We start from the raw sequence: 7,566 nt of genomic DNA on the forward strand, positions 1-7,566 counted from the left end.
TAAGAAGCCTCCGATGGCCGGAGCCTAAGTGACCAGAGGGACTATATGGATGGCCGTGAATGTGTGTGTGCACGCCTACGTGTAAGCGTGTGCAGGGGCAAATGCACTCATTCACTTAACTCCGTGCGGCTCTGCGTTTCTGGGTGGAAGCACGAGTAGGGTTTTTGGTGAGGTGCACGTTAATGCCTCTTTGTCTGTTTCTTATTTGGGCAGGAGTTCTGCGTCTTTTCATCAGACTCCTCGTGCAAGGATCACTTTTTTCTGTGTATGTTTCTCTCTGTCCCTGCATCTCCCCCCACCTCCTTTCCTCCCCCTCCCTCTTTCTCTTCCCCTCCCTTCTACCCTCTTCCCCTCTCTCTTGCTGCTTTCTCTCTCTCTCTCTCTTTCTCTGTCTCTCGATGGCAGATTTATGGTCATTTAAGGGGTCGCCATTGGCTAAGCTCTGACAGAGCCTGATTTAGCGCCGTGCCCCATTGGCTGAGCCTGACAGGCCGATTTACGAGTTGTTCTGCCATTGGCCAAGCTTCCCAGGCTCTGATTTATGGTCCTATGGCTGCGGGGTGGGGGGTGGAGGTGAAAGAAGGGGGGCTGGAGAGAGGATGCTCCTCCTTTCTTCCCCTCCCCCTCCTTTCTCCCGTCTCGCTCCTTTTTCCGCTCTCCCCCTCCTCAGCTCCCTCCTCCTTTCTCTCAGGGAAAAAGATGGAAGGATTTAGGAAGCAAGATTGGGGGGCGGGGGAGAGAGACGGGGAACTGGGGAGGTGGGAGCTGGAAGGAAAAAATAGGAAGAGTAAAGGAAACCTGCAGGAAAGACATGAGAGAACTGAAAAGGAAAGCTAGAGATTCTAAAATGGGGAAATTAAAGACGGGAGATGAGGAACAGAGGAAGAAAAATGGGGAGACCAAAGGGAGGGATTCTAAAATGGGGAGATTAAAAAAGGGGACACCAGGGAACTGAGGGAAGAAAAATGAGGAGACCAAAGGGAGCTAGCTTGGGGAAAGAGGAGATTTCAGGGAACTGATGAGGGAGAAAATGGATTTAGAGGGCGGAAGAAGTACCCCTCTCCATTCCCTAGAAATAGCCTGGGAGATTGGCACTTTCCTTTTTGGATCTGCTACTCTCCCTCTGAAAAACAAGAGTCAGAGATATATAATACAGATAGGAGGAAGAAATTGGGGAGCCAGAAAAGGGAGAGACACATGGAAGTGAAAGAAAAGAGGGAGGCAGTTTGCTGAGAAAAGGTAACATCCTAAAGGTTAAATAAAGTCCTAAAGGAGAATTCCCCCACCCCCAAACCATCTCCCTTCCCCTTCTTTCCCAAAGACTGGGACTGTACTCCTCTGTTCTGGTCCTCTTCTCAGTTATGTTGAGTCTTCAGGATTTGGGAATATTTGTGTTCTAGCAATCACAAGCATTTCTGGTTCACCTCAGTCCTAATTTAGAACTACAAAGAACAGTGTTCACCCTCAAGGAATTGGCAGGAAATAGGGCAAATAATACGTACTTATATGAGAGCTTACAGAATGGTTACCAAATGAGAAAGGAAACCTTTGATAGCTGGAGAGTTCAGGAAACGCTTGAGTTTTAAAGGATTTCCAAGAGATGGAAGTGAGGAGGGAATCATCTTAATTGTGAGGGCCAGCTAGTACAAAGGCAGAGAGGTGGGAGAGGGGGCTTCATCTTTAAAGACCAAATAGGGGTTTTCTATCTGATCTTAAAGGTAATAGGAGCCCCTGGAGATCGCTGGGGAGCAGGGTAATGTGGTTAGAACTGCACTTTAGGAAAAATCACTTTGGCAGCTGTGTGTCAGATTAAAATTTGAGATTGGGAGACCAAATGGGAAAATAAGCCTCCTTATTGTAATAAATAGTCCAGGTGAGAGATGGTGAGGGCCTGATCCAGTGGCACCTGGGTGAAAAGAAAGTCTGGATTGGAGGGATGTGGTAGAATTTGAATGAAAAGATTGGGAATTCTGTGGGTGGAAATCTTGATTCAAGGGTAGGAATGTAGAAGACCAGAAGGCTGGTGAATCCTTGAACAGTAAAGGGAAGTTTAGAAGAGAGGTTTTAGAGGGGGGAAACCGTTTAAATGTGGTAAATTGGAGATGTCTCCAGGAGACCCATTTTGAAATGTCCAGTGGGAAATATGGAACTAGAACTCTGAAGAGGAATTAGGGGTGAAATACAGATTTGGGAGTTGTCAGCATAAAGAAGATAGTAATGATGATGTCACCAGGTGTTGAGAGAATAAAAAAGGGCCTAGGATACAACCTTGGAATATACTCACATATATAAGGAATAACCATTTTGGCTGTATCTGGGCCTTAGACTCTTGGGGCACATATCGAGAACGACGTGTTCCAACAAAAGGAGGCAGAGAAGGAGCAGACGCAGGAGAAGAATCAGGAGGGAGTGTCATGCAAATCCAGACAAGAGGAACCATCCAGAAAGATGAGGATTAAGAGACCATTGGTAATTTTGGAAACCGCAGTTTCAGTTGAATGATAAAGTAGGAAGCTAGATCCAAGATGGTTCAGGAGAGAAAGTGGATGTATTTGGAGTGGGCTGCCTTTTCAAAGAGAATGCGATCTGGAAGATGATAACTATGTGTTGAGGGATGGGGGTGGGGGTGGTCAGCGCTACAGGAAAACAAACAAGGGCTCCAGCTGCTCTATCCTTCTTCCTCCTCTCTCCCTTCCCCTGGCCAGAGAAGTGAAAACTGAGGCTCATTGTGGGGTTGTGGAACTCTAGGAGAGGAGGGCACAAGGGCCCTTCTTTCTAAGAAATTACCCAGAGGGATACGGGAGCTCTTGGAACAACAAACTCGAAGGTAGAACCAGAGACTTTCATGGTCCCTCAGCACGTCTGGGGGCTGATGACTCAGAGAGCCCAAGCTGTCTAGTTCCCTTCTACTCTCTGAGCTATGGTTGCCGATGAGTGAAGAGGCTAGAAATACACTGTCTTTTCTACTGTCACCCCTCTCCATAAGACAGGAAGATTTGAAACTATCCTTCACCTCTCCTGTGGTCTGGTCCCTGAGAAAAGAATGTGGGGGCCAAGGGTTTGCATCTCCTTACAAATCTCAGTTCCCTCCCCAACCCCAGATGACACCCCATTATCTCTTCCTTGTCCCAATACACCAGGGAGCCAGGTTATGTTTCTCCAGCCCTAGCTCAAAACACGTCCAACCCCAAGCCGTTTCTGTGTCCAGGTATTCTCTCAATCTAATCCAGCTAGCATTTGTTCTGGGATTGGGGAAATACAGAGCAAACGGTGGTCATAGGAGGTGGAAAGATCTGTTTAAAAAAAAAAAAAAAAAAAAGTGCAAAAAGAGCCTGTTCAGACAGGTCCTACAAAGAGAGGCACGGGTCCAGAAAACGATCATACTGACCCCTCACCCCTAATCCTAACCTCCTCATTCCCTGAGGTAGGTCAGTACACACAAGAAAGCTGGTTTACTAGGGGAAGAGAAGACAAGAGTTGGGATCTGGGCTGGCCCTTTAAGAGCCACTTAGGGTCAGAGAGCCTGGGCTACAGGGAAGGGAAGGAGCTGATGTCAGAAGATAGATGGGCAGCAAGATGGGGATTGATGCTAATGGGGGAGCTAGAGATAAGTACCCAGACACTCTAAGGGCAGAACTGCAGATTTGTCTTCCTTATGCTCACCCCCAGCCCACTGCAAACCAGGCTGTAAATCTGCTGCTTAGATTGGGGAGGGGACCAGACACGTGGCCCTCTCTCCTTCTCCTTTCCTATCCTCCTCCCTTCTTCCCCTCAACTTCCTTTGTCTTTTCCCGGCCCTCTCCACTATCACACACCCCACTCCATACTCAACCCTACTTCCACTGAACTTCCTAGGCTCCTAGCAGGGGGAGCGCTTACAGCAGAAAGGCTGGAGGGTAGACTGCAGGGAGAACCGGCCACCTGGAGATCTGCTGCAAGATGAAAGACGAGGACTTCTTCCTCAGGGAAAAAGAACATAAAGAGCCCCGGGGTGGGAGGAGCTGGTGAATTCAGTTACCCCTGCCTTTCTTCTCAGGCCATTTTGGCCGGTTCACTAGCAGCCTTCCTCTCCTCCCTCCACCCCCAGACTCTCCATAGCTCGGCTAAAACCTGGGGGGAAAGGGCCTGGTCCCCAAGGTCAAGGGCCAAGGAAAGGGGGAGGAGTCTTCAGGAAGCTGGCAGTGTGTGGAGGGGGCAGGGAGCCTCAGATCTGCTCAGTCATAAAAGGTGGGGGAGAGAAGGTGTACGTGTGTGTGAGAGAGAGAGAAACATTTCCATTTTCAAGTTCTGGAGGGTGTGGGAGGGACTCCAGAGGCCGGTTTGATTTGGGAGCCAGCTCGGGAAAAGGCGTGAGCTGTCCAGAGAGAGATATATAGTCCAGTTTCTTGGAAACTCCAAGACCAACCCATCTCCCTCCTCCCCGTCCCACTCCACTCCCACCCCCACGCCCCCCACCCAGCCTGCTGACAAGAGAATATTCAGGCCAATGGTCTATTTACTGTAAAGGCAACAGACATTCCAACGGCTCCTTCCCACTAGCCTAGGCTCTGGGGGGACTGGAAATCCTCATCAAAAGGGGTGTTTGTGGGCCGCTTGGAGGTGACTAAGGTCTGTCCCACAGGGCCAAGTCTGTCCCTTTGTCCGTGTCCAGGCAGGACTGTCTCTGAGCTCTCCGGGGGAGTTCCCACTATTCAATTCCCTCCTGCTCCCTACTGTTTATGGCATGCTCAGAAACCTCGCCCCCAACTTCTTTCTCCCCCACAGCTGTATTAGCCCCATTTCCTTGGACAGCCCAGGATGGAGCCGAAAAGTGTCTCCTTGCTTTGCAGTGGTGCCATGCTCTGGAGGCTGTGTGATGCTATTACTTCCCCCTCTCCCCCATTTCTGCCACCCAGTCTGAAATCACTCTGTCACCTTTGGCTTTCTAGCTTGGTTTCTTGTACACACTGAGTCATTTCTCCCCATCCTGCTCCCCCAGACTTCAGGAGCAAGGGAGGGAGGGAGGGAGGAGGCAGGAAGGGAGGAGGAGGCATCAAGTCTCCCAGTACCTCCACCAGTTTCCCCAGCCCCAGTCAGGGTCACTGCCCCCAACCCTTTCCTCCAGTCCACTTCCCCACCCCCAACAATAAATCCTGCCTTTGTCTTTCTCTCCCAGCCGCCCCGGTAGGCTGGGGGTCAGAGGTTGGGAGAGAGTGTGTATGCAGAGGGGGAGGGGTCAGTGTGTGTAAGAGAAATAGAAGCAAAAGAAGGAAGGGGGATCAAGAGGGAGAGATGGTCAGGAACAGCTGGTGGGCAGGCACTGAGGGGCTAGGGAGGAGAGGGGGAAAGGGAAGTGCACCCCCTCCCAGGGGAAATGGGGCCTCTCTCCTTCATTGATTCAGGCTGCAGCATTTGGCCTGCCAACATTCCAAAGGAGCAGCCCGAAATTTCTGGGAAGAGATGGGAAAACATGGGAATGGCCCCCACGACATGAGGAATGCCAGGGAGATGGGGGAGAGGGCTGGACTGGAGGCAAGAAAGCTAAGGAAGGTCACCAGATAATGGGGATACTGTGGGAATGTGCTGCCCCTTCCCCCCAAATACGCAGGATTTATGGGCCATCAGAACTAGCCTGCCCCAGGAGCCGGCTTTCCCACTGGGCCTTCAAGCCCCTCTTTAATAGTATCTTTTCTGTCTTCTTTCTCAGACTTCCCCTTTCTTTGGTGTTTCAGTCTTCTCAATCTGTTTCTTTCTCAATTTCTTTTGTATTTTTTCTCGCCCCTCTCCCCCCTTTCCTCCTGTTTCTCCATCTGGTAGTCTGTCTCTTCCTTACTCAAACCAACCCACTAGACGCTTTCTCCTTTATCCTTTTTCAGCCTTCCCTTCCCCTTTTCCCTATTCTAGAACCAAACCTACAGCGTCAGGGAGACTCCAAGAATAAGGTACCGTAGGAGAACTTTCATGTTTGAATCATGGAAGGAAGGGGCTCAGGCCAGAAGAATCTCGATTGGGAGACTCAACCTTTCTTTGTGTGTTGGTGAAAGTAACGAATACTCTCTCAGAATCGTATTTTTAAACAATTAAAGGAAATGCTAAATTTCATTTTGCAATTATTGAAAAGGAAGATTTAAATTATTCCCCCCCCCATCTTTCTGGGTCCATGGAATGACTATTCTAGTGGAAGATACTAAAGTAGAAAGGAGGGAGGGAGGAGACTGAAAACTAATGTTAAAAAGAGCAAGCTTAGAGAGGGTAAGAAAGAGAAGTGAAATGAGAGATGAAGCAGAGGCAGGGTCCAGTGGGGCAGGAGGAGGGAGGCCCTGGTCCCCTGGAGATAGTGGCTGAGAGAGATCTTCTGAGCCAGACTGAGTCGACAAACACAAATAGAGACACACAAACCCAGACTCTGCTAGGAGCCAGATGCCAGGTCTGAAGAGAGGCAGGTTCTGGCTGGGTCTGGCTAAACTCCAGACACCCTTGTCTCCTCTGCAGACAGAAACTAAAGCTGCCTGTCCCCTCCCAGACTTCCCCCCTTGCCCTATCCTCCCTCCCCTCCCCAATGACATCAGCTTTGGCTGCTATGGCCCCAGTGGCCCACAGGCTTTGTTGATGACACATCACTGGGGTGGACTGCAGGCAAAGGAAGGACTTCACTAGGGAAAAGAACAGGGGTTTGGGGGAGCCTTTGAGGGACGATGATAAAAGGGAAGAGGTGCGAGGAGCACTCTGTGCAGGGGGACTTGGGACTAAGGGACACTGGAGAGAGGGGAAAGGGCTGCAGGGAAACTTGAGGAGAGAGATCTAAGGGGTTTAGGGAACACTAAATCACCCTGTGGGGGGGATCACCCTGTCTGTGCTCAGTAGGATGGGGAAAGGGTAGAACTGGGGGGAGAGGAGATGAATGGGGGAATTGCCACATCTGGCAGGCAGGTGTTTGGCACAATTAAATCTGCAGTTGATTTCCCAGCCAAAAAAGCTGGGGGTGGGGAAGAGGACCTGCCAGAGTCCCCTCAGGGTTGATGGAGGTTTAAGTTTGTAAAGCTGAATTGAGGAGGGGTGAGAAGACATACACAGAGACAGAGATGCAGTGAGATGGAGTAAGAAAAATGACAGAAACAAAAGTCAGACAAAGACAAACTGAAGAGGAAAATCATTTAGTGAGCTGGGAACCCAGACATTCTATCCTCCAGTCTCCTTCCTCGATCCACTGTGGACACAAGCATTTTGGGTAATATTGCCAGGTAGAAGTAAGACATCCGTGCCACAATACTGGGATTCCAATCCTGGCGAGGGAGGGAGGCAGGAAAGGAAGACAGACTTGACTAGGTTAGGAAACTGAGGGAGGGTCTGATCAGATGTCTGGGTTTGCAGACCCGGTCTTCTACAGCCATACGGGGAGGATTGGGGGGGGGTGCTCTTAGCAAATAGGGTAAATCCAAGAATGGGGTTGGCGGGAAGTTGCATTTCCTAAGCTCAGACAGGAGAGGGCACTGGTAGCTAACCATCAGCCCCGTGGAGTGGCGGCTATCCCATCTCGAGCCCCACATTTCAGATGCAGGAAGGTAGGGATGGAAATGGGAATTGGTC

Source organism: Sminthopsis crassicaudata, chromosome 5 (genome assembly GCF_048593235.1).
Source record: "Sminthopsis crassicaudata isolate SCR6 chromosome 5, ASM4859323v1, whole genome shotgun sequence".
In the NCBI taxonomy this organism is placed as follows: Eukaryota; Metazoa; Chordata; class Mammalia; order Dasyuromorphia; family Dasyuridae; genus Sminthopsis; species Sminthopsis crassicaudata.